Here is an 8,003-nt window from a genome sequence, read left to right as displayed (position 1 = left end):
GCTGGGGGAATGGAGAGGTGGATGGCTGGAGGGATGGACAGATGGACTAATGGAGGGAAGGATGGAATGGAGGATAGAGGGCTGGAAAGGTGCATGGGCAGAGGAGAGACTGATGGAGGGAAGGGTAGTCGGGTGAATGGCAGGATGGTGGGATGGATGGGTGGAAGTGGATGGATAGAAGAATGGAGGGGTGGATGGACGGATGAATGGCAGAAGGGCAGGAGGAAGGGATGGATGGAGGGGTGGATGAATGGAAGAGTGAAGGGTGGAAGGGAAAGTGGTGGTTGGACGGATGGGTGTCAGGATGGACGGACGGACGGATGGATGGAGAGGTGGCTGAGGGGATGGCTAGCTGGGTGAACGGTGGTGGGAGGGAGGGATGAAGGAATGGAGGGAGCGAGGGATGGGTGGATGGAGGGATGAAGGGCTGGGTGGCGGGGGTCGGGATGGACGGCGGGGCGGAGGGGCCGGGGCGGGGCGGGGCGGGCGGTGCCCGGGGCGGGGCGGCGCACACGTGCGGGGCGGGTCCCGCCGGTGGCCCCGCCCCGCTGCCGCCGGTGCTGCCCGCCGGGGAGTGGAGCGGAGCGGAGCGCAGCCCAGCCCAGCCCAGCCCGGCGTGGAGCCCGGCGGGGCGCGCCGAGGATGGGCAGGGAGCCCCGGCGGCAGCTGCCCTCCAGGTGGGAGAGCCGTGGGACCGGGACCGGGGGTGCAGCAGCCGCCGGCCCGGTAGCCGGGGGGTATCCGTGTAACCGGGGCGGGGGGTCCGTATTACCGGGGTGGCCGTGTGAATGGGGGGAGGTGGAAGGCGCTTTGCACACCTGGTGCCCGTGGAGGGGAGGGGGCGGGCGAGCAGGGGGTTCCTTGTAACCGGGGTCTCCGTGTAACCGAGGCGCCTGTGCACCCCGCGGGCATGGAGGGCCGTGTGGTGGGAGGGCACTGTGCACCAGTGTGCCCGGGGCGGGGGCTACTTATAAACGGGGTGACCGAGGAGCAGGAGGGGGAATGAACCCCGTGTGATGGGGGGGTCCCACGTAGCCGGGGGCTTCCACTGAAACCGTTCACCGGTGGGGGTGTCACCAGCCCCAGGGTGGGGGGTTTCCTTTGCAACCTTGGAAGGGAGCACCCTGCCTGCACCGTGTCTCCCTCGAGGTCCCCTTGCAGCCCAGGGGGTTCCGTGGTCCACCGTGGCCCTGGCCAGGAGGAGCCGGGTCACCCCGCGGGTGGGGATGGGCCCCGCTGCCGCGACTCATTTCTGGACTGCGTACTTGTTTTCCTCCGTGCCGCCCCACGGTGCTGCTGCTCGGGGCCCAGGTGTGGGGCCCTGCCCGGCCCCAGGGGACCACCCCGCTGTGGCTGGGTCCCTGGGAAATCCCGGGGGCTCTCCAGCACCCGCCTGGAGTTTTGGCCGGGCCGCTGGCGGGGGTGGCAGTGAGTCAGTCCATGTCACTGCAGCAGGAGCTCTCTTCCCCGGGCTGGAGGGACCCAAGGGCCATGAGGCGCCTGTTGCTCCCGTCACCCTCGGCCAGGTCCCCGCAGCCCAAAGGGGCAGAGGTGTAACCCCTGTGAGGGCTCTGCTTTGGCTTTGGATGCGGTTTGGGATGTGACAAGCCCAGCAGCGTGTCATCCCTCTGGTATCGGAGTCTGGACACGCACCAGCCCTGAGATATACGTCCCCATGCTGCTTCATGCACCAGCCTGATAGTTGTGCCTGCAAAGGAGCATCTTCATCAGGTGCTTCTGTGGTCTTATGGTGTCACCAGCGGCTCCTGTTTAGTGGCCAGCGCTGACTGGAGGGTGCCCAGACCCAGCCTCACCTCCTGCTACGCTCACTTCTGCAACAACCTCCCCGAAAGGATGTTTAGCTGCTTTGGACGGTGTAAGCCCTAAGGGAGGAAGAGGCTAGGCTGATTCAAATCACTAACGAAAGCGGGAGAAAAGAGATTTCAGACCTTTGTTTTCATGTTTATTAAAATCTCACTGCTGTCACCCCAGCACCCGTTAACTTTGCTAATGGCTTGTTTTCGGTGCTGCTGCTGCTGCTCTCGATGCAGTGAAAACATGCTCAGGCAGCTGGCTGCAGGCTGGTGCTGCTTACCCTGCTGTTGAAGGGCTGATGCTGAACAGCTGCAATTTATTTAGTTTTTCCATTTAGATTAATTTTCTAAATCTTGGTTTGATGCAGAGCCTGCCAAGTCCAGGGGTATGCTGGATGTCAACGCTTTAATTTTCATGTGTGTTGGAGGGGTCTGGGTGTTTTGTTTTTTGTTTTTTTTTTCCCTTGTTCAGAGCAGAAACTTGGATGGAGTTGCAAATTGTTTCTGAAACATGATTGCAAAGTGTTTTGGAGCTCTGGGTGTTGCTCAGATTAAAGCTTAAACCTAGAAAGAGGCGAAGAAGCGAGAGCGTGGTGGTGGTGGTTGCAGTGGTTACATCCCTCAGTGGCAGGGACTGCGTAAGGTCGGAGGGCTCAGGCGATGTCTGGGTGGGTGATGCACTGTAGGTTTCTGCAGGGAGGCAGCTTGGCAGTGCAGAGCCCGGTCTGCTGCACTGCGAGCCAGGGGTGCGTTTGGTCTGAGGCCAGCTCCAGCCTCACGACATTGTCCTGCCGAATTGAAGTGGGGGGAGCTCACTGGTCTGCCTTCCCCAGCATCGTGTGGCCATCACTCTCCTGCTCCCCACAGCTCCGCAGCCCAGTTGGGGTGAGAGGAAAGGGAATGAGAAGTGTTGGAGGCTCTTGTACAGAGGGAGAAGCTGTAATGCCAGCATGCGTTGATTTGGGGTAGGGGGTTAGGGCTCCTCGCCAGCAGCCCCGCATCTCTGGTGCTGGAGGATGGTGCAGCTGGCCAGTCCCTCCTCCCCACTGGAGATCAGGGCACCCCAATTTGGAGAAAAGCAAACCAAAACTGTCACCTTGTGCCTTTTGCCGAACGTGAAAATGAAGATGTCAATTTTGTACTGAGAAAGAAGAACTGAATCCAGATGAAAGCATTGCTGGAGAGGTACCGTGTGCTGCCCTGGCGGGGCTGCTCCCCATGCTGCAGCAGCTCTTGGGGCTGAGGAATGCCAAATGCGGCAGCAGCTTTGCTGTCAGTGCAGCACTCTGGCCGTGGCAGGGACCAGGCTGTGATGCCCTCTCAGTGGCATGGGGACCACTGCAGCTTTGCCATGCTGCAGCTCGCCTGGGGTAGTTTCGACTTCTCTTTTTCTGGGTGACCGATGAGCTGTTCCTGGCATGATGGGGCTGCACATTTTTGCATTATTATTTTGCAAGTGGAAAATTGTGCATGAGTCTGCTGGGGGAGAGCCACTCAGGTGATTGCCCCAAAGTGTTTCTTGAGTGGCAGGAGGCTCCTGCTGCATCTAAACACTGTTCCCATCAGTGCTTTAAACTTGTGCTGGGCAGTAGGTGAGAGGATGGGGAGGGAGGATGAGGTTCCTATGGAAACTATGCCTCCCCCCCGCCCCCCGCAGATGCACTGCAGCCGGGCAGGTCTTCCCTTGCAGCCGGGCAGGTCTTCCCTTGCAGCCGGGCAGGTCTTCCCTTGCAGCCGGGCAGGTCTTCCCTTGCAGCCGGGCAGGTCTTCCCTTGCTGCAGCTCTGTGCTTTGCAGGCATGCTCAGCCCGGGAGGTGTTTTGGGCTGGAAATGTCACTCCTGACTGCAGTAGAGGAAAATGTGACCTGTGGATGCAATCCAGGCTCCATAGCTGCGTCTCATGCTCTTTTCCTCCTCTCTACAAGACTTCCCTTTTGCTTCCCTAAGAGGCTTAGTATTGTGGGACTCCCCATCCTTGCCTTATCTGTCATGGCTGGAGGCGGTGTGGGGACATTTTTGTCACCGGTCCACTGCCAGCCCTTTCTTTGCGAGGCTCCCACCCATCCAAAGCCACCATTGGGGGTCTCCAGGTGACCTCTGCAAACCACCCAAGGTTGGGTCCACCTTGTGCTGTGTGTTGGGTCGTGGTTGTTCACCTTCCCAAAAGTGCAGCTGGTGATGTGGCTGTGATATGCACGAGGATACGGTGAGCATCACCCTGTGCTGCAGCCCAGAGGGGTGGGCAGGACCTTTCACGAGCACTTGCTGCTGGCACCGAGCCCTCTTTGCTGGCCTCCTGGGTGGGAGCCTGGGGAGCGGCTGCAGCTCCTGAGCGCCTTTCCCAGCATGGAGACCAAAAACTGATGTTCCTGTTTTTTCTGATCTCGTCTTTGGCTGCCAATTAGCACGACATGAGAACTTGTCTCCCCTGATGACGCGCCTGTGTGACTCCTCGGATGCTTTAATTGCAGGGTTTTCAACAGCCAGAGTGCAATGAAATGGTAATTGTTGTGATTGTATGCGGTGCGGTAACTGAAAGACAGGGCTCTTTGGTGAAGCTTAATTAGGAAATAGGGACACTGTTGGGAATGGCTCTGCGATGCGATTTTCCTAATGAAAGCTACTGAATAGGCAGCCTTGTAATGAAGAACAGACTTGCGAGGGGCACTGCCAATTGCTCTTCTCTAGTGTTAATTTTGTATTTCCTCCCCATTGTTTCCAATACCCTCTTGGAAAAGCTTGAAGATAAAATGCTTTATTTTCTTAGGCCTTGTATCCTGTTTGGCAAGCTGTGATTATAGCATGTGCATCTGGAATACATGAGTGGCCAGGCATGAGCTTCTTCAGACTTGTTAATCTCCGATTTCAAGCTCTGCCACTAAAAAAAAAAAAGAAAAAAGGGGGCAACTTCAGCTTGCGGTCAGATGATCTGCTCCCTCGCCGGCGTGGCGCAGCGGGAGATGCTCAGCTGAGTTCACAGATGTGTAGCTGGGAGAGAGCTGGCTCTGAGCGTGAAGGTGGCGTGATGCTACGGGAAGCGTGGTTTGTTTGGAAGCAGTGTGGTGGGGTTTCGTGTTCGAGGCTTGGCTGTTTTCATCTCGGATGTCCTCTCCTTGCAAGCGTGATTGCTGTATTTAACCGTAACCTGTCACATCTGAGAGTTCACCAAGGTTCGCGTCTCCTGTTCGTAAGAAAGAGCCCAGAGGCCAGATCCTGCCCAGGGCAGCTGTGTGGTTCAGCACTCCCACCTGTACCACACCGTTCCCGTAATAGGGCTGGCGAGCCCTCCGGTGTGTGCCCGGGGAAGAGTGGGGTCCAGCGTTCCCTCCCCAGCTGTGCCAGGCTGACCAGGCAGTGAAAAGGGCTGCAGATGTTTTTAGCCAACAGATATGCACATGGCCCTCTTGCTGAGTTAAAAGGGGAATGGGAAAACGCTACCTGGCTGGGTGATGTGGTGCTGTGACAATTATTAATGACTCTCAGTGCTGCAGGGGGACTGTCTGTGCTTGTAAGAGAGATGGGGATGGGGCTTGGCTTTCTCTCAAATGCTTTGTTTCATTGCCCAAAATTCCCACAGTGCTTGGGGTGAGAGCAGTTCGAGCGCTCCTAAAATGCTGCCGGTCCTTATTTTGGAGTGGGTTTAAACAGAATTGAGGAGATCCTGGCATGAGCACCTCTTGTGATGATGGCATCTGGGAATGGAAGGGCACGCTGGAGCATCATCCCCCTGGTCATGCCGCTCATGGCTGCCCAATGCTGCTCTGGCCGAGCAGGAAGGACTCAGCTTCAGCCTGATCTTGTGACTGTCCTTAGCAGCTGCTGCAGTAGGGAATTAGTCATCTTTTTTTTATCCTATTGTAGAAGGTTTTTTGCTGTAACATCAAGGTGTTTTCAATATTGTGTTAACGTCTGTTGCAATGCAGCGCTGTGTGGATGGATGTACGGTTGGTGTGTGGATGCTTTAGGAAAGATGGTGTTGTCTTGAGCTTGCAAAAGTGTTTTTCATCCCTTCCACAAAGGCCCATTCTTTGTCTCAAATTAGGATGAAATGCTTCCCCTTTCAGCTGCTTCCCCCGTTGCTTTATGTCTATTTAAACCCTCGGCTCAGAGGCTTCTCTGAAAACAAGCTCTCATCCTTTCAGGTGGCATTTCCCTTTTCTCATTGTTTCTGGCAATCTGTACATGTGAAACTTCACAAATGTTTCTTCATTCTCAGTGTCTTTGTGTTGATAAACCTTGCAAATCGGTACACACACCGTGTGCAGCCTCCCAGCGCCCGTGGTTGCGTGATGGAGTTACAGCAGCTCTCAGGTGTGCAGGCTTTGCAGTCCGACTGAGCAAACTCCAGCCTTGAAGACCCTGGCTGAGCGACATCCCTGCTGCTCCTTATCTCTGTGTGTGAATCCTGCTCATCTGAGAGGGCTCCTGCTTGAGGCTTGCCTCTCTGGATCAATTAGCTGGATTGCAATCAAAGCCAGTAAGACTAAGGTCCCCAAAGGACTGCTCATTAAATGCAAATTGTTCCCAGGTTGAACTGGTCTGGATGCTGGTGGGTGTCTAATCCTTTGGGGAACTCGGATGGTGCGAAAGAATGGCTACATGGGTCTAAATCCACTTTTGCTGGTACAGAGCACAACTAGAGCCTGGGGACCTCCTTCATGGTGGGCCCTGAGTTGCCAGATTGCAGCGCTGGGTTTAGAAGTGATGGCAGGCTAGCAGGTATTTAATGGCATCCCACCCACGCCCTGTGGTTTCCAACCAGAACACCACCATGAGCGTGATGCTTTAGGATGGAGTAGCCTTTGACTCTGTGGAAACTGGGCACTTGCAGTTACCACCACGCCTGTTCCCAGGAGCTCAGCTCCTAGTGAAGAGCTGAGCCAGGGGACCGGGCCCGTGTGCCGTCATGCTCCTGCCCATCATGGGAGAAAACGGGGGCTGGAAGGGGTTCAGGCTGCATGTGCTGCATGAGCTCTTACACCCCTTGCTCCTGGGATGTGTGACTGGGGGACTTGCTCTGCATGTGGGAGACCAGCTGGTTGGGGCTGTGCCAACCTGGCTGGAGGCACTTCAAGGATGGGGTGCTCTCTGTCCCTTGCAGCTGTCATGTCACTGTCAGAAGTAGTCACTGTGCCAGGGAGAAGGGGTGGAGCATGGTGGATAGGGCCTTCTTGTGAAGAGGATACCTTCCAGCTTGTCTTCTCCATGGCTGTTTTGGGCTGATAGGGATGTGGCTCTGGTGATTGTACCGTGCCAGGCCAAAGGATGGTCCAGCCCTCAGCCAGGGAGAGCCCAGGGGCTTGGACCTCACTTCTTGTGATGGGATGGTCCCGAGATCTCCAGACCCAGCACCTTCCCTTTGTGCAGCCTGCCCTTCTCCACATCTGCAGGGTTTGGAACATCTGGGATGCAGCGGTGGCCTCCAGCACAGCTTGAGCCTGCTTCTTCTCAGAGGTGAACACAAGGTTTGGAAAGGTTTCGTGCCCTAGGCTTGTCATTCCCCTCTCAAACGGCAAGTGTGGATGCTGCTGTGGTATTTCAGTGCTGTGGGCTGTCTGAAGATGCGTGGGGACTCAACAGCCTGGTGGGGTTGACCACTGCTGGTCATCCCACTGTTGGATGGAGGCCCACCTCTCCTTGGTCTGTCTCCTCGTTTGGAGACTTCCTTTCTTCTCATCAATTATGATGGTGGTGCTGCAGTTGTACTGAGTCCTCTGGTCAAATTGGGGCTCACTGTGAATCACAGTCCTGCTTGCCCTTGGCCTGAGGGTGATGGGGAACAGCCAAAAAACGTCCTTGCCATCATCTGTCTTTTGTGGTGCTGCAGCCAGCGGTGCTGGAAGCAAATTGAAGGTTTTGGGCAACCAAGCCAGGGACTGAAAAGGCTCCTGGGTTCCCAGCAGGGCCTCCACAATGGCAGGAAGCAACTTCTAAAGCTTCCTTTGGATACACAGGGCCTTGGGGGAAAGATTTACTTGCTTGTTTATGCTGTAAGTTAATCTATTTAGTGGGTTTGGCATTAAAGCTCACAAAAAGCCCTCTGAAATGGTCACGCTGCTTGTTTGTAGTGCTTTGTCTCTCACTTACTTTGTTTCACAGCTGGAGTAGTTAAGCAGAGACAGAGCCAATTGAAATCTCACGTGTAAACTTGTTTTTCCGAATAGGCTGAAGGAATTAGCACCAGCTCTC

General features: G+C 55.9%; 1 protein-coding gene across 2 annotated transcripts in view; it reads left to right on the top strand.

Moving 5' to 3' along the window:
* Positions 1 to 577: 577 nt before the first annotated feature.
* Positions 578 to 8,003, top strand: part of PIK3R5 (phosphoinositide-3-kinase regulatory subunit 5) — a 63,217-nt gene continuing 55,791 nt past the window's right edge. For both annotated transcript variants that reach the window (XM_049812675.1, XM_049812673.1), the window contains exon 1: positions 578 to 677. The gene's annotated coding sequence lies outside the window, so the exon portion shown is untranslated. The remainder of the gene's footprint in view (positions 678 to 8,003) is intronic.

This window comes from Accipiter gentilis, chromosome 10 (assembly GCF_929443795.1).
Source record: "Accipiter gentilis chromosome 10, bAccGen1.1, whole genome shotgun sequence".
NCBI classification, from domain to species: Eukaryota; Metazoa; Chordata; class Aves; order Accipitriformes; family Accipitridae; genus Astur; species Astur gentilis.
Note: the sequence above shows the minus strand (reverse complement) of the source record. Positions and strands in the feature narration are given on the sequence as shown.